The sequence below is a fragment of the Pholcus phalangioides genome, unplaced genomic scaffold (genome assembly GCF_987345545.1).
Source record: "Pholcus phalangioides strain wild (caught in Gottingen) unplaced genomic scaffold, Ppha-v1.0 ptg000172l_1, whole genome shotgun sequence".
NCBI lineage: Eukaryota > Metazoa > Arthropoda > Arachnida > Araneae > Pholcidae > Pholcus > Pholcus phalangioides.
The window spans coordinates 7,758,872-7,781,775 of NW_028301637.1; the positions used below are offsets into that span (position 1 = coordinate 7,758,872).

Consider the following 22,904-nt stretch of genomic DNA (forward strand, 5'->3'; position numbering starts at 1 on the left):
TGATTACTAGAAAAGACTACTTCGTTTGCGGTAGCTCTTTTATTTTACAGCTCGGAAAATTCTCTCGGTTAGGTAAAAGAACTCGTATTTCAAGAGAAGTTACCGGATGGTAAAAACATGTCAGCATGAAAAAGTTTCCAAACGATAATTCGAGAACGATCCCATGTGAAAAAAGAAACCTTTTAGAATAACGACCTGACGTCATGGTCGTGACATTTAAAAGGATTTCGTAACGAAATTTCGTTGTAACCAAGTGATTCCTCCGGTCTCTTAGAGTTCGTTATAACGGGATTCGACTGTATATACTATTCAAATATTTTGTTGGGTAAGATTTGAAGTCTTGTTACATGGATTTTTTGCCAGCTGATAGATGAACGAGTCCCCTCTTGTGGAAAATCGCATCACTTGGGTGAAAGTCAGATTAAAACATGGGGATAAAAATAATTTCCAATTTAGGAATGACCTCTTCATGGGTTTGTGACGTGACGTCACAGGAATTTCACATCATTACAGCTGCGCTAGCTACAGAACCCCTAAAATGTTTCTACTCAGTTGTTTTATTTTACGATGTGAAGACTATGCTAGTTTCATATAAAAGGATATGGAACTTTATTAAGGGATATAAATATATATATATAGTGATTTCCGCTTTGCTGGTCAAACATATAGACAAATACCAAAATTTTTACAGGTAAATAATTGTAAATTACAAAAACTAAAAAAAATTCTGTTAAAAACCAATTCCCTCCCACAATTAATATTTGAGCTGATTGCACAAGACAACTGCTTAGACACGAAGAAGCGTCGTTCCGGCCTGACAACTTGTGACAGGGAAAGATCAATAGCCATCCCGCACCCGCCTCTAACCAACCTTACCGTATCCAATTTCTCTCGCAGTCGAGACATCGTCTTAACCTACAATCAGCTCTAATGCAACTGACCATGTAGGGCCTACTTCCGAGCTTGCAGGGGAGCTGGTTTCGCAGAGCCAGGCCCTCCTCACCATCCCTCTATCCCTTAGCTCTAAATCAGGTTCGCGAACAGCAAACTGCGAATTGAAGCAGCCATCCCTCATCCGCTTCCTCGGTCATCTCTTCAGTTCGCAAGTTACCCCTCAAGTGGAAGCTCAGTCGTACATAGTGTCAGTCTCGTGAAATCCCAACCCAATTTGGAATTTAACTGAAGGAAACAAAAAATTAAAACTGAATCATAATGAACACTATCGCCCTCTTTTATAACATTCATTCCGTCATTAACTATTGTTTTCAAACAATCAAAATCTATTTTGTCCCATTGTTAAAGAAAACATATTGTTGGCACAATAATAGGGACTTGTGTTAGACAACGGGGATGACAACAATGCTTTCTGAAATGAGCATTTTTGCTCCTTCACAGATTACTGTTCGATTTATTATTCATTTCGTAGATGTTTTTATTTCCCAGAATCAGCATCAAGGCTTTCTGAAGGGAAGGGGTGACGAAATCGTCCAGGGGTGAGGTTGAAAATCAAATGGGTATAATCTTAACATTTTTGGGATTGGATGATTTTTCATGAACGTTGCAAGTATATCTCCCAGTGAACCACTGGGTAGCGGTGCTCAGCTGGATTTCGTATATACGGGAACCGCCCTTTGTGGTTCCTACAATCATGCCGCGTTCAAAGTCATTCGAATGTCTTGTTTTCCTCCATGAGCAGGCAAATTGTTAACTGGTGCTTCTGACCAGAGGAAAGCTTTTTATCAGGAAATACGGTTTATTACGTCAGTGCACGTGCTGCATGGACGACGAAGTTTGAAAGGGAAGGGGGTATTTCTAAATTTTCGGTCACTGCGTGGATGTATGTGAACCCACCATGATACTTGATTATCGTATCAGTGAAGAACGTTTTCCTAATGTCTATATTTAAGCAATAATTCCGTATTGTAACAAAAAAGAGCATTATGTTGAATTTGTTTTGTCATCATGGTACCGAGCGTTGTTTTATTTTGATTGTAGTCAGGTTATGAGTGACCATTGAGCGAAATATGCTCACCAGAGTTCGTCGTCGTTGCGGTTTGAATCGGAAAAAAATCAGTACGAAGTTCCATTATGAACAGTGTAGTCAAGTGCGTGTAACATGTTCACAAATCAATATCCAATCTATTTTACCGCGGATTTGCTCATTCATAACAAGCTCAATCAGCCCCAATATAGTCCATTTAAACTTCAACTATAAGCTTATGGATTACCATGGGAAAGCGTTTCTCCGCGAGAGAAAAACTACTTGAATAATCATGGGGCCGGAACATACAATTCAAATAAGCATTTCATTTCATACCGTGCACCGCCCAGGCTCTGTCGACAATTGCCAATTTTAGCCATTGTCGAGGATGAGGCGACTGGGTGGTGTCGGCTGCTTTATTTTGCATATACAAATTACAAGGCAAATGCATGTACTACATAAAACATATAAAAAGAGTTACAAATGTATAAAGTTTCACAGTTAATAAGTTGCAAATAGCAAAATTTCACAGCATTCAAAATTTACATGTCTATGATATTTTAGCTCTAGTGAGCTCTTTGTTGTTTGCAGTGACCGGACCAGGTCCTGGACCACGTCTACGTTTTTTGGCTTGGTGAGCCCTTCGTGTCGATGTGGATAGCCCAGGTGGTGAACCACATCTTCCCTCTCGGCTTAGTGGCTCTATTGAGCTCTCTGCCGTGGTTCAGGACCTGGACCACGTCTACTCTTCTCCTTCGAATAATCATGGCCGAATCACGTTCAAATAATCATGGCCGATTCACATTCAAATAATCATGACCGATTCACATTCAAATAATCATGGCCGAATCACGTTCAAATAATCATGACCGATTCACATTCAAATAATCATGACCGATTCACATTCAAATAATCATGGCCGAATCACGTTCAAATAATCATGGCCGATTCACATTCAAATAATCATGGCCAAATCACCTTCGAATACTCAAAGCGGAAACATCTCCTTAGATAATCATGGCTCAAACAACGCCTTTGAACAATCATGGCCGAATCTTCCCTACTTTTATAAAATTATTTTTATAGATATAGCAACATTATAATAAATTTATGAAATTCCATGACCCGATGGCACTCCATAAGGTTCCAAAAATGGTGTGTAAGGCACATACGACGCTACTAGAGGAATATCAAAATCGAATATTTAACATACAATGCTTCGCCAAAATGAGTTTGATTTCGATTTGGCTCCCTTTTTAATCGTGAATCCACCCGACATATCTCGACCAATGCTATGCTCTATCACTAATACCCATACAGGTCATTGGAATTTGCATGACATTTCTTGTTAAGTAAATTAATAATCTCTACTTACGTATTAATAATCTCTGTACGTATAACCGGGGTTATAAATTAATATATCAACACGTTTCCTATAGGACAATAGTGAGGGTATTTCACCTAGAATACCTATGAAAAATATGTACCAAAAAATTGTTTAAGAGAATAATGAACCAATATTACTCCGAACTGTGGTTCCCTTCCAGAAAAGCTCCTCATATTTCTCCTCTCACTGTTCGTTTAACAAATGCTTCAATAGTTCTGAACAAACTGAATCATTTCAGAAATGTTCAGACCTTATTTGATGTTCGCTTGTGGCTCTACATCCATCAAACGTATCCAAACGCATGTCGATTCTCATGTCCATTGGGTGTTACTGCCGAATTTTCGTCAGAGCTACCGCTTCATAGATGTTCATCTATTGAGAAAAGCTTACGTTACCATGAATATGAAGTTGCTTTGCGCAATAATAATGTCCCACAAGTAGATGTTTGCGTGAAACCTTAAAGAGAGACCCGCGAGAACGAAATCAAACTCTCAACCGATTCATCATGGCTGGTGGAGACACACATGGAATCTTGTCGAGTTTATCATTTCTCATAATATTATCATGAGATTTATATGTCTATTTAAATCTTCTAACGAATAAAAATGGCAATCGATAATAACTAGCACTTATTTAGACCATTCAAGCTGATGTTTGAACATGTGGTAGGGACTAATCAGCTCAAGCAGAAAAATACTAGTTCAAAGTAAAAACTTTTCAGGAACCTTCTAGATTAGTTCTTATTTCCGACATTGAAATAGCTTTGAAACAACCAGAGATGAAATAAACTACGCAGATCAGCAAAAAGTGCTTGAATACCACAAGTTAAGTAAATTGAGCGAATCTCTCTTGAAATGATAAATTAATGTATCAATAGGTTTCCTACCGGATAATGTATGGTCGATTATTTCACCAAGAGGAATTATCCAACGAATGTTATTACAAAATTTTTGGAGAAGTGGAGCCAAATTGGATCACTATCAGAGAAGAAACCTTACGCTGCTTTGCATTATAAATTATTCAACAGTTAAAGAAAACCCGAATTTGATCATTCGATGGTTGTTTGTGGCTCTTTATCCATCAAACATCGCCAAAATAGCATGTCGAGTCTCATTTTCGAGGGAAGGTTCTGCAGAATGTTTGGCTCTCGAAGTTGGCCTATCGCCGGAATTTCTCCAAGAAGCAACATAACATAGGTAAATATTTGTGTGAAACTTACAGACCTTTGAGATCGAAATCAAACACAACCGAATCATCAAGATGCACTTAAATCAGATGAGTTAATAATCAATCATAATTATCATGAAAGTTAGGAATAATTCAAATCGTTCACAACGAACTGAAATGAATTGGCAATACCTGGCACTTATTTGGATCACTGAAGCCATTGTGCGAACATGTGATCAGCCCAGGCAGAAAAATATCAGCTCAGCGGTAGAAGTTTATTTTCCGAAATCTTCAGGATTCTCATTTCTGAGAGGAAAACAGCCCAGAAACAAACAGAAATGAAACAATCCGTATGGATCTACAAAATATTCTTGAATATCAAACGTTAAGTAAATCAATAATGGATATCCTATCACCAGAATTACAAACCAGCGTACCAATAGGGTTCCTATCGGACAATAGTGGGGGGATGTTTCGGCAAGAAGAGGAATTATCAAAGAAATGTATTCCAGATTCTTGGAGAGTGACACTAACATTACCTAATCCCTAACTGGATCCTTCCAGAAAAGCTCTCGGCAATGTTATTGGCTTGTTAATTCTTGCTCATTCTTCAACAGCCATGAAGAAACTGTATCATTTCAGAAATGTTCAAGCCCTATTCGATGATTGTTTCTGACCATCGTCTTCATCCATCAAACTTAGCCAACAAGCATGTCGACTTTTTAATTTTCGATGCTTTTCCTGCGAATTTTTGTCTCTTGAAATTGGCCAATTCAAAAATCTGTATTCAAAAAGCAGAAGAATGAACAAGCTTCACCCAACAGGACAATGGCGTATGTTGGTGTGAAACTTACAAGCCGAACGAAAATCAAACTCAACCGTTTCATCAGAGACGCACATATGTGTCACGTAATGAAACCAACACGGCTATAGTGTAATTATCATAAAACATATGAATGAATTTAAATCTTTTAACAACCTGAAATCACAATTGGCAATGATTCAAACCATTGAGCGAACATGATTAGGGACTGATCAGTTCAGGCAGAAAAATATCAGTTCGAAGTAAAAGTTTTTTTTTCCCTGGAATCTTCTGGATTATTTCTCGCTTCTGAGGTGATAACAGCTCCGAGACTGGAAATGCTCTATCAGACAACGGTGTGCACGAAAGGATGCGTCGCCATATGTTCAATCTTTCCTACAGCAGGGAGTGTTGATGCATCTTGCTGGACGAAAACCTGAAAATAATAAACTCATTAAAAATCATTAAAGTATACAGTACAGTCGACGCTCGATATAACGACAGCCTTCGTGCCGTCGGAAAGGAACGTTAAATTGAGAGGTTCGTTATATCAAGAGTAAAACATATTTGACAGTAGTTCTGTGAAAAGAATTTAGGACTTACACTACAGGTCGTTGTAATGGAATAGTCGCCATAACGTAGGGTCGTTATAACGCGAGCACCTATTGTATATATTTTTTTAATTGTTATGTGGTCGTATGGCCATCTTGCACACCCACGTTCGAATCCCATTCTCGGCACAGTGATAGCAGAATGAAGTTGGTTTTCTGCGGTTTTCCGAATTTAAGGACCAATCTCCATTTGAAAAAAGCATCCGCAGATAATAGATACACCTTTAACACGATGATTATGTAACAAGAAAATGCAGGATCTGCCATTCTTACGGAAAAACCAATATAAGGGTGAGAACATAGTGCGTCCGTATTTCCGATTCTGGAAACCCGTGTCGTCTTCAATTAGTCGGGTTTTTAACCTGACTAATCGGAGACGTAAATGTTCATAAGTCGTTACCCGACTAATGTTCACACCCTAACCCAAGAATCCGTAGCTGTCAGAGGATTTGTATAACCCATCTCAGCCTCCCCTGCGAATCAAGTTTGGTCATGACTCATAGCTCAAGGATCCCTAACTGTAAGTTAATTTGTACGAACCATCTCGAACGCTCCTGAAATTGGTCGGGGATCTATTATAGCCCCTGGCTGTTTAATGGGTTTGAACGACCCATTCCTGCAACCCATAGGCTTACCAGGTAGCAAGCAGCACCATAAGAAATAATTTCAAAAAAGTCGCACAATTAGCAAGTGCTCTGGAAAAGAACTGAAGGCATTTTTACAACAGAGAGGAAACAGTGTTTATACTAACATCACTGATGTTCTGAAGATGAGATCCACTTCAGGCGCGTATGGAGGTTTCTTCTGGAAGCTTCAGATCCAAGGTATGTTTTGATATTGACGATGGAGACAAGATATCTCTCGATAAGCCAAACGATGCCCTTTTTATACAAGTCTGAAGGCAACAGGTGCAGTGATGTGTCCCTGAACGGAGCGTTATTATTTCTCCATTCAAACGATTGTCTGATGATATTGCATTGAAATTTAATAATAATAGACAATGCATAATGATATATGATTGCATTCCACGTTCGACAATAACAACAGGTGAGACGTTTCTTAAGGACACGTAAGCAATACGGAACAATGGCTATCACTCTTTGATTACTCACTGACGTGGTTCCTTGCTGGGTCACTCTTTTGGTCACTCCCATGCTCACATACTCCCAAAATCACACGTTTAGTCGTTGATATGCATGAACATAGTTTTGGTAGATCCTTGCTTCGACACGCTCCAAGTCATTCTTTTGTACTCGCTTCGGCAGTACATATATTTAAATTGGAACGATACAGAAGTCATTCTTTTGGTCATTGACATACTTGCACGTACTCGAATCCCTGGCTGTAAGGGGGTTTGTACGACCCATCTCGGAAGCCCCTGCGAATCAAGTTTCCCTGGGTGTAAGAGGATTTTTTTTTTACTTTTATTACCAGACACTCCCCGCTTCCCATCCGATGCGGACATCAGAGCGTTCCCGAAAGTCGGGCACGCCTGGAAAATCCAGGCAATTTTTTTTTTAAGAGTAATTGTACGACCCATCTCGGAAGTCCCTGCGAATCATGTTTCGGTTGCCCACACAGCTCAAGCATCTCTGGTTGTAAGTGGATTTGTACGACCCATCTCGGAAACCCCTGCGAATCAAGTTTCGGTTGCACCCATATCTCAAGCATCCCTCGCTGTAAGTGGATTTGTACGACCCATTACGGTAAGCCCTGCGAATCAAGTTTCGGTTGCGACTCATAACTCAAGAATCCCTGGCTGTAAGGGGATTTGTACCACCCATCTCGGAAGTCCCCGCGAATCATGTTTCGGTTGCCCACACAGCTCAAGCATGCCTGGTTGTAAGTGGATTTGTACGACCCATCTCGGAAGCCCCTGAGAATCCTGTTTCGGTCGCACCCATAGCTCAAGCATCCCTCGCTGTAAGTGGATTTGTACGACCCATTACGGTAAGCCCTGCGAATCAAGTTTCGGTTGCGACCCATAACTCAAGCATCCCTGGCTGTAAGGGTATTAGTACCACCCATCTCGGAAGTCCCCGCGAATCAAGTTTCGGTTGCGACCCATAACTCAAGCATCCCTGGCTGTAAGGGTATTTGTACGACCCATCTCCGAAATCTCTGCGAATCAAGTTTCGGTTGGACCCATTGATTAAGAACCCCTGCTGTAAGGTCTCAAAGTTTTCTGAATGCACAAGCTTATCAAGTGAAACTTTGATACATATTAAGATTTGTAAGAATAAAAGATATGTTTTTGAATGCTGCTACAATATTCCCCAAGTATACTTAGTAAATGTTCGTTTGTAGAGGGGGGATAAAATGCTTAAAATCCTATATATTGAATATAACTATACAAGTTTGGAATTATTATGCATTAGTCGCAGTAATTATTGACACAAGTTTGAAGACAACAGGTGCGATAATTTCCCCCAAGAGAGCGTCATTATGTTTCCTAACGATTGTTCGATGATATTCCATGAAGTTTAATGAAAAGAGATAACGCACATAATTGTAGTTGATTGCATTCCCCCGGGTTCTACAATAACAACAGCTGAGGAATTTCTTTAGGACACGTAGGCTATAACGGAAGCAATCGCGTCGTCATCTCACCTGTTGCTATCCATTCGCCAGAGAAATGAATGGTCTATTGTGATAATTCCAAGAAATACCATCTGGCCATTCCTTAAGCAACGTGTCCTGAAGTATCACGTAGGCCTCTCCATATGGCGAATTTTCGTGATGTACTGTACTCCCGGAGTCGTACATCGGCGGGAGTCTTCAACGCATGGCCTATGGGCCACATGTGGCCCTCGAACTTTACGCAGGGAAATGCCGACGATTTTAGGGAATATAGCTACTAAACATCGGTATAAGCGAAAACAAAAACAATTCGATATAGAGCCACTGACAGAATTAGGTACGTTACTACAAATTTTTGGTGGTCTTTGGACGAATTCGGGGCCCATCCTGGCGTCGTATACGTTATTTCGGGGGTGGGGGGGGGGGAATCGGAATCCAAAAAAGCATATACCGTACAGCAATGCTAATACTACTACAGTAGTAGCGTACGGAAATGCTGAAAAATGCCGTAACGAAAGTTTTCAAAATAACTGAAAGAAATAATTTCACATCTTAGTGAAAAAAAATTCAAAATTTAAAGAAAAAATTTAGAAATTGGTGGAAAAAGTTTTAGAATTAATAAGAAAATAATTTCAGAATTAATAAGAAAATAATTTCAGAATTAATAAGAAAATAATTTCAGAATTAATAAGAAAATAATTTCAGAATTAATAAGAAAATAATTTCAGAATTAATAAAAAAATGATCAATCAATTTTCAGAATTAATAAAACATAATTAATCCACAAATTCTCAATCAGAATTAGTAAAAGAAATAATTTGAGACTTATATAATGCAAATTGCCATTCAAGTGAAAAAAATATTTTCAAAAATTTGTGGAAAAAAATTCAGAGCTAATCAGAGAAATAATTTAAAAATTTCAGAAATTAATGAAATAAAAATATTTTAAAACTTTGTGGAACGATTTCAAAAATGTCGACGGTGGAATTTCCGTAAATCGCCGTATTTTCCGTAAAAACTCAATTTCTCGCATTTGCGTTGATGCCACCCTACGTTAAAGTAAATATGAAGTTCGTGCTGCCATCTCAGGTGTTATATCACCGGTACGTGTGAAAAAATATACGTTATGTTATTCAGAGAGAGGACAAATCACACTTTTGAACGAGCAGATGATCAAACAACGTGTTCATTCCGTGAATAGATAGAAATGAAACCGTATAGTTGACATTCAAAATACGGTTTCTCTTCGTATCTGTCAGTGGGTGCCCGTACGTAGGACGTGTAGGTAAGTCGATCAAAATCATCTCATTTTTTGATTTGCGGCGGCCATTCAAGTATTAAGGCAGCATTGATGGTGCTGTGGGGTTGACTCATGTATATGTCATCAACCACCCTTTATAAAAATATGAAATAATCTTAAAGGCCGTTCAAGTATTTTTAGTCATTTTCGACCCCCCTTTGTCAGAGAAATTTCTTCAGTTCTGCCCCCTACCTCCTAACGCGTATTGGGCTCAGAGACGTACGCGGGGGGTGGGGGGGGGGTAAGGGGCCCACCCCTAGACGACCAAAAAATTTGAATGCGATAAATATTTTTCAAAAAATTCGGAAGAAAGTACCTTTATGTGTGTGTGTTATTGTGCCAAACCCATGACCCACGGACCAAATGTGGCCCTCGGACGAGGGATGGGGCGGCCACAAAAGGATTAATGGGTGGGTCGCAATGGATTTCTTAAAGGAAAATTCTGAGTTCTTAGCCTTCAAACAGATATTAATTACAATAACAGAGAAAGGAAATTCCCGATTTTTTAAATATTTTTCCCCATGAAAAATAAATTTTTGTTCGTCTAGAGCAGTGATTCCCAACGTGGGCGATGGAAGGTTCCGGGGGGGGGGCGGTGGAAGCTACGGTTATAACATAGGATCCTATGGGTTAGATTGCGTTGGGGGGGGGGTGGGAGAAAAAAAATTCTGAAGAAGGGGGCGATGAGACAAAAATGATTGGGAAACTATGGTCTAGAGCAGTGGTTCTCAACCGTGAAGGGGTTGACCCCACAAGAGTGACCCCCAAGGAAGTGGCCAACTTGTGGTACTGGGATACTTCAAGGGGGCCACGGAAGAAAATGGAGAAAGGGGCCATGACAGGTGGTTTGGAGAGCTGAGAAGAAAAATTAAGGTGTGAAGAAATAAAGATTTTATATTAGTGACTAACACTTACAGTGAGAGAGAGAATCCAACAAAACCACCCATAAAACCAGGGCCTTCTTTAGGGCATGGACCCACCCAGGCCTCATCGCCATCGCCTACATTTTGCTACAAGGATGGGGTTTTTCTCAAGTCCCCGGCTAAATTTTTCAGACCCCTTTCCCTACATGAAATTTATTGTATGAAAAAAAAAAAGAAGATAAAAACCATATTAGGCCTGGGCTTTAGCTCTGTCAGTCCTATTCTTGTGAGGGGCCTCATGCCGATAAGTGACCTCACATTATGATATTTTGTATAGTACAATTAATTTTGAAAATAAATAGGAAATATGTAGGCTGTTTATTTTCAGCTAAAGTATGGGACTATCATAGCATCACTTTTCCTAAGGAGGGGAGGCCCCCATGATATTGAGACGGTCCTGATAGAACTCGGAGAGATCAATAAATTCTAGGCTAGTGTCTCGGCTAGTCTGGAGGTCAATTTTCTTTGCAAAATTTTCGTTCAGAATAAATTCACTGAAAAAAATCATTTCAATACGTATAAAGTATCTTGCTTCTAGATGAGAGTTGAAAACTCTGGGTAAGACAGGGGAGCCACGAGAAAAAAATATGGTTCAAAGGGGGCCACGGGCAAAAAAGGTTAAGAAACACTGGTCTAGAGTAGTCTCCCAAACTTTTTGTTCCATCGCTCCCTTAATCAGAAATGTTTTTCTCTCATCGCCCCCCAACTCAAGTAAACCCATAGGATCCTATGTTAAATCAGTAGGTTGTATCGCTCCCTTGGACAATTCCATCGCCCACCAGGGGGCGATATTGCCCGCTTTGGGAAACACTGGTCTAGAGGGTATAGGTGGCTCGCCTCCCTCTGTGATGCAATATGCGTGAGGACAGTGGTTCTTAACCTTTTTCAGCCAAGACCCAAAATCGGCTTCGCGACCCATGGAACTACCGTATATACTAGTGTATACGCCGCCGCCCCCCCCCCCTTCAGGACCTCAAAACCGCAATAAATTGAAAACCAGTGTAAAGGCGACCCCAAAAAATCCGTGCACTTCAGAGAAAAAAAATTCTTACATTTTCATCCGTCCATCGCATTGTTGATGCAACACTTTTTGAAGGATCGGATTTGGAAGGATAATTTCGGCGGAAACAGAATTCCACGCCTCATGTACCCATTGGTACACTAGGCCAATGTCAGGTTTCTTCAAGGCACCACTTTCTGCAGTTTCTTCATCGGAACCCATCCATTCGATCCATGTACAATCAACGTTAGCCACTACCAACCAATAATGTTTTCAATTTCTTTGCCTCGGCTTTGAGTCTTTGGTCTTGCGATACATGAAAATCTTCTTATTTCTTTTGACCTGAAAGAAAGATAAAAAGAACGAAGTATATCGGCCAAATAGGTGCAAATATATTTATTTATTAAATTAAAAAATGAATTATGGCAACCCAAAGCTGATATAAGAGAATTTCATTCTACGCGTTTTTTTTTCACTTTAATTCAATGGCAAATTTTTAATAATACAGAGAAAAAGCTAGACAAAAATAACAATTAAAATAAATAGCATCTACACCTAATGTTAACGATCCATATAACCAAATCGAATTATTGTTTCACTTAAATTTACCTGTCGGAATTATTTATTATTTGATATAGAAAATTTGATATCAGGATAAATTAATTTTTCATTGCATTTAGTGCGTTTAGTTTTAGTGGGGTTTGAACGTATCCCATACCTCAATAATGCCGGTTTCTCGAACACTGCTACAAAAATGACTACCGATTGCGGGGTCGATGTTTTCTCATTAAAAACTGACTAGAGTATAAGCCCCCCCCCCCCCCCCCCACTTGAGGAATGATTTTTTCCACAAAAAAACTCGGCTTATACATGAGTATATACGGTATTTGTTTTTCGAAATTAGTGACACCAGTGACGCAATAACTACATTTATGTATAACTAGAGTTTAAGTGGATTTATAAGACTCATGCCGGAATCCCCTGCGAATCAAATGTGTAGCTCAAGAATCCTGACTGTAAATAAATTTGTTCGACCCATCTCGGAAGCTCCTGCGAATCAATTTTGGATCGGAGCCCATAGCTCGAGATTCCCTGGCTGTAAATGAATATGTATGACTCATCTCGGAAGCCATGTCACCCAAGTTTGGACCCATAAGTTAACAGAGAGAAGCCCTGATTCATAAAAAACGATCCTTATCCGACAACATCCCACCATTTGACGTCACAAATACAAATCACATTTCCATGTACAGCAGAACCTCTGAACAACGAAGAATTTCCTTGGAACCAAAGAATGTGTCCGCTAACGCGGAGTGACCGTTCATAGTGTTATGAAAATTACGTTAGCCGCAATTGTTAAAAAAAAAAACTCTCAAGATGACAAAATCATGAGGAGAAGAGAAGAAATCACGCGATTGGTCTGGAACATTCTGAAATGCTTCTTCGACCGAAAAGTGGCGCCACCAGTTTGGCACTATGAACTATGAAATAGAATTTCATAGGAGGAAGTTTCTTTTTCTCGAAAATTCCCCGTGTCTATAAAACAATACCACGGACAGAGAGATGTCGTCAGTGTTGTTGGACTTGATCCTCAATGCGAGAGCCTTATTTGCAGTTCGTGAAATCGCTGTACATGCACGTGTAAAATAGCTTTTCTGTGTAAATAAATCTGTGAGGTCCTGCAAATTGTTTCATCCTCAGCTCATTTTTTCTGAAAATGATCTGCGAGTCACGACAAAAAAAAAGCTGTGAGAGCTGAATGTGGCCCACGGACCACATAACGAAGCCCCGGTCTAACCTTTTCACATTCGACAACAACCCGTAGAACTTAATGGTCGCAATTAGAATATGAAATAACTTCGGTTTGATGAAATCATATCATTTTATTTTATGCATACGTCAATTAGACCAGCTCATACACATTCGTACCCGTAAGATGCTCGTATTCCACTGTGAAGGTTACCATCAAGGTTCATGGGTTCAAATCCGGGCATAGAACGTTAGAAGCAAGTTCTTTACCTACCGGACCTAGGGCGACCACCGATGGAACGAGCCTTCATTTCCCACCCAACCCCTCTGGTTGGAAATTGCCGTATGGCGATATGTGACCGGAGTTGGTGTGCGGTGAAGTAGTAGTTCATACAGGGTGTCCTGATTCAGCCTTTATCTCACAATCCGTCCGTCGTCGAAGTATGGGTTTCAGTATGAGAAATGCTCTCAAAAAGGATATAAATTATCATATGAACCAACAGATCTTGAAAAACCGATTTAGAAAGTTCTTGCCTTGTCTATTTTGAAACCAAAAGAAATCATGTTTCTAAACGTAATATCCGACGAGAGATATTTGAGTTCAAAAACCAGGAAAAAGTTGGGAATTAAGAGCATAAAAATGGTCTCCCTCCGTCGCCATAATGGTGGTCGGTTCCCAACTTCGAGGAGCGAATGCAAGCCGATCTCCCCATTAAAAAATCTCGCCCACAGGCCTCTCTACAATGTGTTGGCTCCTAAGGAAAATGGCCGCGGCTTCAATTCAAGTATTCCGGGATTTTACTAACGTTCTCAAAAAAACAGACTTTATTCGAATTCAGAACATTAACAAGCGTAGCCTAAATACGACTACTCTCCTCTACCATCCCTTAATTCCATCTCTCTCCTACTACTTCTCATACTTTCTTTTTTAAGCTTGACGTTCTTACAAATCGCTCGTTCCCTCGAGCACAAAGTCACGTTACATTTCTTCCTTTTCAGCGGCTGTTCAACAGCTTCCTACGCTCGGTCATCCTGACCTGCAATCGTCCCGATTGCCCCACAGTACTGGTATTTACGTGTCGACCTCTTCGGATTACGTCTTGGTAACACTGGCTCATCTTCTTCTTGCACTGAAATGTCTTCATCATCGGACTCAGACTCACACCTCCAAGCTTTTAGTTGGCTCACGTGCGCTGTTGTCGTGTACAGATGACTTTTCACTGTTGATTCCAATTCAGTCACCCGATACGTGTCATTTGGTAATACAGCCGTGACAGTCATGGGTCCTCTATACTTCGGTTGAGTCTTCGTCGGTTGCCCCATGGCTCTCGGACTTTTCTTCATAACAACAACCTCGCCTGGTTCGAACACTATTGTAGCACATCTGCGCTTATCGAAGGTGCTCTTCATTTTTCTTTGATTCTCCACGATTATGTCTCGAGCTTCTTTTCTTACTTCCTCTGGATCCATCCACGAGTTATTCTCCTCATTTGCTAACCGTCTCAACATTCCATCATTGAATCTTGGAGAATATCCATGCAACATCTCAAATGGTGTCTTACCAGATGACTTGTTCACAAAGTTGTTCAGATTTCGTTCTACCAACTTGATTTTCACGTCCCAGTCCATATGGTCTCTGTTCTCCATACCTGTAGTTATCGACGACAATATAGTCCTATTTGCTCTTTCGACCATCCCATTTGCTCTAGGGTGTTTCGTTGAATTGAGCGTATGGTGAATTCCGTTATCCTTGCAGTACTTTTCAAACTGCTGTGACGTAAAACAAGAACCACGATCGCTTATAATTCGGTCCGGTAGTCCAAAGTCATTCACAAAGATGTCGACCGATTTCATTACACAAGTAGTTGAAGTATTTCTAACTGGAAATAATCGTACGAATCTGGTAAGGTTGTCAATGATCACTAGTAGCTCCTGATTTCCCTTCGAACTTTTGACAAAAGGTCCCAGATGATCCATATGTATCACTGCAAACGGTCTTTTTCCGGGTTCGATTGCGTGCAGCAATCCCTGTTGCTTACCTGCCGGTAACTTATTGACCAAACATTCCAGACACATAGCTATATGACGTTTTACATAGCGTTTCATGTATGGGAACCAGTACATTTCCTTGATCTTCCCAACTGTTCTGTCTGTGGCGAAATGCCCCATAAGATCATGAAATTTGATTACAGTACCTTTCCGCATGCACTTCGGAATTACATACAGTAGTTTCAATTTTCCTTTATCGTCCACCTTCCTGAAGAGTCGGTTATTCTTCAGCTCGTACCAAAGAACTAATTGTTTTTCCTCCTTGGTCCGGTCCGTATCGTTTTTCTGTAATATTTCTATCTTTTTCTTCAGTTCGTCATCTGTATGCTGGATCATTAGGATTTGATCTTCCTCAGTAAGAGTTAAGCATATCTCTAATTTCTGATCGATAAATGAGTCTAGAGTATCTTTTGACTCTGCTACAGGTGCTCTACTAAGTGCGTCTATATGTGCCATTTTTGATCCTGATCGATGTTTCACCTCGAAGTCATATTCCTGAATTAGATCAAACCATCTGGTTATCTGTGGATTCATGCATTTCTTTGTATTCATGTAGACCAAAGCTTGACAGTCAGTGACGATAGTGAACTTGATCCCAATTAAGAATTGTCGCAATCTGTCCAACGTCCAAACAATCGCCATCAATTCCAATTTACTCGAGTGATATTTACTCTCAGTTTCTGTGGTCTTCTTGCTCACACAATATACTAGATGCCACTTGCCGTTCGTTCCTTTCTGCAACAACATTCCTGCTAACCCAATTGAGCTCGCGTCACAATGGACTTCGGTTTCCGCTCTCGCATCATAGTGTGATAGTATGGGTTGGCACATCAACGCATACTTCAGTTCTTCAAAAGCTCTTGACTGTTCCTCTTTCCAAGTAAACTCTTCGTTCTTTCGAGTCAATCGTGTCAATGGATCAGCTTTCTGTGCATAGTTTTTTATGAATCTTCTAAAATAACTAGTCAATCCTAGAAATCTACGTAGTTCATGAACGTTACCGGGAATCGGAAAGTCTTTGACAGCTTTCAACTTCCTCGAACCTGGCTGAATGCCTTCTGCATTGACAATGAATCCTAAGAACTCCAGTTCTCTTTTCCCGAATTCACATTTTGTTAACTTCAGCGTTAGTCCGGCTGTTCTCAGTCTTTCGAACACTTCTCTAATTCGCTCCATCATATCTGTCCAATCCTTCGCTGGTATCAAGATATCATCGAGATAGCATAAGACCTTAGTGTTCATGAGTGGACCCAACATTTGACACATCAGTCTTTGAAACTCTGCTGGTGCATTCGCTAACCCGAATATCATACGTTCAAACTGTCCTGTTTCATCTGGAGTGATGAATGCTGTTTTCAACTTCGCTTCCTCCGTTAGCGGTATCTGCAAGTATCCATGAGCTAGATCCAACGTCGTAAACACTTTACACCCAGCCAAATTTTCCAGTAAATCATCGATTCGTGGCAATGGGAATTTGTCTTTCACTGTCTGATTATTCAATCGACGGTAGTCCACAACTAATCGGTTTTCACCTGTCTTTTTCTTCACCAATAATACTGGACTAGCATACGGTGACCTAGTTTCTGTGACTATACCATTATCTTTCCATTCTTTCACGATATCGCTGATTGCCGTCCTCTCAGACAAACTTGTTCTATACGGCGGTACACAAATAGGTTTGCTGCCTTCTACTTCCTTAATGTCCATCTTAGTCAACGATGTACACCCAAGTTCCTCAATGGACAATGCAAAAACATCTCTATACTCATTCACCAATGACCAAACTTCACGCTTTTCTTCTTTCTCAGTTGAATCGTCGAACTTTATCTCATCTAAACGAATTCCTCTTCTCTTACGTCCTCGTCCCTCACACGTAGTACCCACATTAGCAAATTTCTTACCGCGAGACTGTAATTCATCGCACAGTTCATCCTTCAAGGCCACACTTGAAATGATATCATCCTCACAGATTACTTCAATGTCCCTTGATCCTATGACGGCCTCACTCACGCAGCAATCAGTCGAAGGACTCACTTCTTCATCCACCAGAACATCCAAGTTTTCACGTAGCTCATCACACACAAAAGAGTTTCTGACTTCGGGGTTTCCTACAGCTTCATCAGATTCTTCTAATTCCCTCATGCTCAGTTTATCAACAACGATTGACGCACGACCGATACACTGTCCTTCACCAAACTTCACAACATGTTTCCCTAAATTCAAAATAGGAACCTTCGTTTTCCCCTTCACGACTTCTAGCAAGACATCAGTATTTCCTTGGCTTCCTTTCATCAGCACCAGTCCGTCCTCCACATCTTCTGTTCTGGCATCGATGACCTCCATCGTTGCACCGTCAACTTCTTCTGGATTCATGGTCATCAGCTCTATCCTTTTCTCCTCGACTCCGACATCTCGAACACATGGCAACTCACTTGCGTGCCACACGCGCAGTCTTCCTCCACTCCCGGCAAACTCAATTTCCGGCGACATCAGATAGTTCCGTCCAACTATCAAATCATACGACTGTGCATTATCATCGACGACCAACACATCCACAGCTGACTTTGCACCATCCACTTCCAAATCCACGTTAAGTTTCCCAAGTGCAACTGCTGATGGCTTCACCAGATCTCCATAACCGAATAATTCTTCTGATTTCGGCACATACTTGAGCTTCATATCCTCCGCTACGGACTTTTTCAACAATGTCACACTACTTCCAGTGTCGATCAAACATGAGATGAGACGCCCATCATTGATCCTAGCATTTTTGATGCAGTTCCCTTCGTAACAATCAGCACAACCATTTGCTGCCAAGTTGACTTTCTTCGTTGTAGTCTGATCACAGTGCTTTTGAATATGACCGGCCACACCACACAGGCGGCATGTTAAATTCTTCTTTCTTGGACAATCACGCGACACATGACCCAGGTATCCACACGAAAAACATCTGGGCTCCCAGTCTTGCCGCTTATTGTCTCTCGGAACCATTGGCCTGACACGTTGTCCCTCGCCGTCACGAACTTCACTCATACGAGGTCGATTATTCCGGTTCAAAGTCCTTCCCATCATCATGTCTCTCCTTGGATCCACGTGCACAATTCGATCCTGAGCAACGGTTCTTCGGTGAGCATCTACCCTTTGGTCATCCCAAAATCCGGATCTTCGTTCATCAGTCCCGGTGAACTTGTGACTTTTTACATCCTCGATCTCGGATCTCACGACTTCGTATTCATCGAGCTTCTTCGCTAATTCATCAGGGTTCACAAAACTAGACCATTGATCGATGAAATGTTCACGAATTTTCGTCGGTACCCGCGATTTCATCTGTTCTGTGACGATCAGTTTCTTCAATGATTCAAACTCGGTAACATTCAGAAGAGATAGCCACTCGGAAAAGAAGACATTCAATTCATATCCGAAGTCCTTCCAAGTCGACTTCAGACGTCGGGAGTGCTGGATAAACTTTTGCCGTATCTTCTCTGTCGTCAGCTTGAATCGATTCAGCAACAGTCCCTTGACGAAACCATAGTCGTTAATCCTCTCCTTGGGTTCACGGATCACGATTTCGGACACTTCGTAAGGCAGTAACACTAATAAGCTAGTGACCCATTGTTCCTCTGGTACTCTCGCAAGTTCGGCTTGGCACTCGAAGTACTGTAAATACAGACTTAAATCCCCGTTATCCGCGTCGAACTTCTGTATCTTCTTCGTCAAATCGCACGGTACGATGCGATGACTTTCGGTGTCGTCATCGATATTTCACGACGCCGCACATGTTATCCGAAGACGCTCCAGTTCGAACTGCCGCTCGGCCTCTCGTTCCTGTCGCTGAGCTTCATCTTCTTTCTTCTGTCGCAGAGCTTCGGCTTCTTCTTTCCGTCGCAGAGCTTCGGCTTCTTCTTGACGGGTTTCGATGATCTGCTCGAGGAGTCCTCTAACAAAGTCCTCTTCATAGTTCTTCGACATGACGATGAGATTCTTCAGATCGGCGACTCTGTCATCTGAAGACGGCTTCTCTCCTAACTCCAACGCCAGCATCTCCAAGTCTTTCTTTCGTCCTCTCACGAGAAATGACATTTTCTTCTATCGCAGTCCGGTTTCGAATCCCACTTCTGATAAATCTGTTGGCTCCTAAGGAAAATGGCCGCGGCTTCAATTCAAGTATTCCGGGATTTTACTAACGTTCTCAAAAAAACAGACTTTATTCGAATTCAGAACATTAACAAGCGTAGCCTAAATACGACTACTCTCCTCTACCATCCCTTAATTCCATCTCTCTCCTACTACTTCTCATACTTTCTTTTTTAAGCTTGACGTTCTTACAAATCGCTCGTTCCCTCGAGCACAAAGTCACGTTACATTTCTTCCTTTTCAGCGGCTGTTCAACAGCTTCCTACAAATGTAGTGACCGATCATAAACGATGCTCTGTGACGTCACGATGTCACGTTTTCTCGTTGTAGCGTTTGAGAGTCCGAACGGCATGACTACGAATTCAAACAAACCAAAGGGAGTTATGATTGCTGTCTTGGGAATGTCGTCGGGATTTACAGGAATATGATGAAATGCTTTCACCAGATCTATTTTAGAGAAAACTTTACATCCATGCAGATTCTGCGCAAAGTCCTGTATATGTGGCACTGGGTAGTTATCCGGCTCAGTAATTCGATTCAGACTTCGATAATCACCAGTTGGTCTCCACTCATTCGGTCCTTTTGAAACCATGTGCAACGGGGAAGCCCAGTTTGATTTCGATGGACAACATATACCTTGGTCCAACATCATCTGGAATTCGGTCTTGGCAATCTTGAGTTGAGCTGGGTGCAATCTGCGTGGCTTTGCGAAAACAGGAGGACCTTTAGTTTCTATGTAGTGCAAGGTATTATGGGAAGCTTTCCTCGAAAACGGACGAGGTCTCGTTAATTCGGGAAATTCCTTCAAAATTTCAGTTATAGCACTGTTTCCTGAGATTGTTTTAATCGTTGTCGAAGGTCCATTGTAAGTAAAACCTTTACACGTGAGAGAAGTGAGTGGATCTATAAGTCGCTTGTTTTTGATATCGATGATGAGTCCGTAGTGAGCAAGGAAATCCGATCCGATAATTGGTCTCTCAACGTCAGCGAGGGTGAAATGCCATTTGTAATTCCGCCGTAAGTTCAAGTCCAGTTCCAGGAGTTTCAAACCGTAGGTAGATATACGGGAACTATTTGCAGCGAAAAGCTCAAAAGTTGTCGGTTTGCCGTTGCCTTTGTAAGGTAAAATTGATATATCAGCTCCAGAGTCAATTAAAAATTTCATGCCGCTTTTCCTTTCCATAATGAACAAACGGCTATGGTGAAGACTGCTATCGCCGCCACCGCATGCCGTTACTGCGGGGGGCTTGGACCGTTTCCCTGAATATTCTGAGCGTTGTAAGCGCAAGGGGACTTGCATCTGAAAGCTTTATTTCCGAACCTGCTATGATAATAACACACGTCAGTGTTTTCATCGGAGTCTTGATATCGCGAGCGATTCCTTGAACCAGAATAACGTCGGTCTCGACTGGAGTTTCGATAGTGGTTCCGGCTATTCCTCGGATATCTGCCCAACTGCTCGACTTTTTTAGTCAGCTCCGAGATTTGAAGTTTAAGGTCTCTTAGCTCCGAGCAAGACGAGGCTTCTGCTACATGACCGTGATTGGGTTCGCGACAATCACGTCGAGTTGCAACCTTCTGATCTGACTCCAGATCAGAAGGTTGCGTGTTCATATCACGTCCGGGACACCAGTAAAGGCGACGGCAATGAGTTGATTGTATTTCGTCATAGAGAATGGATGTCGCGTATAACTTGTCCGTGTGTGTGTAAATAAATGTTCATGTCTTTAAAAACGAAATTTACATCTTCTCATTGCCGTCGCCTTTAACAACAATACAATTATTCAACCATTACACTTCACTCATAGTTAAAAAAACTGATGGCAGATGGAAGCACTACACTCAACAAGAATTACACAGAAACCAACTTTCACGTGAGGTTCGCTACACACACATTTCAACATGTACCTATCCGTTAGAAGTTCCGCAGAGGAATATGCACAACGTGCGTTTGTGGTTCATTAGCATAAATGAGGATTTCTCGTTAGTTTATGCTGTTCTTTCCCAACTTTTCGTCGATTTTTTTGAATCCAAATATCTCTGTGGATATTGCACTTGGAACGTAAGTTTTTTTTCTTAGCTTCAAAAGAGACAGGACAACAACTTTCTAATTGCGCTTTTCAGAATAGAGTGTTCAGATAATTTTTTTTTGTGACACACTGTATTTTCACTCTCAAAAATGGTACAAAGTGATTTTTAAATACTTTTTTAAGCACTTTTTAAATTCGAACTATTCCTCTACGATGAACGGTCGATGAGATGGAAGCCTAATTTGGACTTGGGGGCCGTTCAAGTATTACGTCAGCAGATTTTTAGCCATTTTTGACCCTCTTCACCCTTGTCAGTGAAATTTCGTCAGCACTTTTCCCCCTAACGCATATCGCGATCAGAGACGTACGCGGAAGGGGGGGGGCGCACTAGCCCCGCAACGCCGGTCCCCCATGATTAAAAAAACGTGTTTTTTGATGCAAAAAATATTTGAAACAAATCAAAATAATGGAAGAAAAACATCTTTAGACATATTGTTATAATGAATTTCTGCTACTTTCAATGCTATTTGAAGGCTAAGAACTCAAAATTTCTCTTTAAGGAACTCATTGCGACCCACCCTGTAAGCCAGTGGTGCGCAAACTTTTTGAAACGCGACCCCTTTTGTCCAAAAAAACGTTATGGGTGACCTCTACATAGGCTGACCATATGTCCCACGTCCCCTACGTGGGTTGACCATATGTAGGAATGACCCGGAAAACCGGGACATTCCGATTTTTTGCCAGTAAACGTGCTGTCACGAAGGCCCTTTCCAGAATTAACGTCGGTCGTTCAATTCACTTAGTTTGTATTTTGATGTAGAGTAAAACTTCGATTTACTGTCACCGTCTGGACCAGGGCTGTGACGGATAACCGAATAAGGATGACAGAAAACAGAACTTCACTGCCGGGCTTGGGACGAAAATGAAATAAAATCCTTTAAAAAAGTGAATAATGCATGCATATTGTATTTAATTTTACGAAAAGATCAATATAAACTTCAATATAGGAGTAGTAAGTACAGAAATGTATTGAAATACTACAGGGTGGGCAAAAAGTCCGTAGAAATTTTAAAAATTCATAAAAACCGAAAAAAATAACCGAAATAATCGCTAGGTCACGGAAATGTTTTTAAGACAAGGAAAAAATAACTCAAAAACAGCCGATAGGTGGCACTCACGTACACAAGTCAC

At 41.0% G+C, this 22,904-nt stretch overlaps 1 protein-coding gene across 6 annotated transcripts in view; it reads left to right on the forward strand.

The window, feature by feature from the left end:
- Positions 1–22,904, forward strand: part of LOC149063658 (multiple inositol polyphosphate phosphatase 1-like) — a 62,671-nt gene that overhangs the window by 24,343 nt on the left and 15,424 nt on the right. Inside the window, exon 1 of one of the 6 annotated variants that reach the window (XM_089255902.1) lies at positions 9,605–9,813. The exons of the other annotated variants lie outside the window; for them this stretch is intronic. The gene's annotated coding sequence lies outside the window, so the exon portion shown is untranslated. Of the gene's footprint in view, positions 1–9,604; positions 9,814–22,904 lie in introns of those variants that run through there. 6 annotated transcript variants of the gene reach the window in all.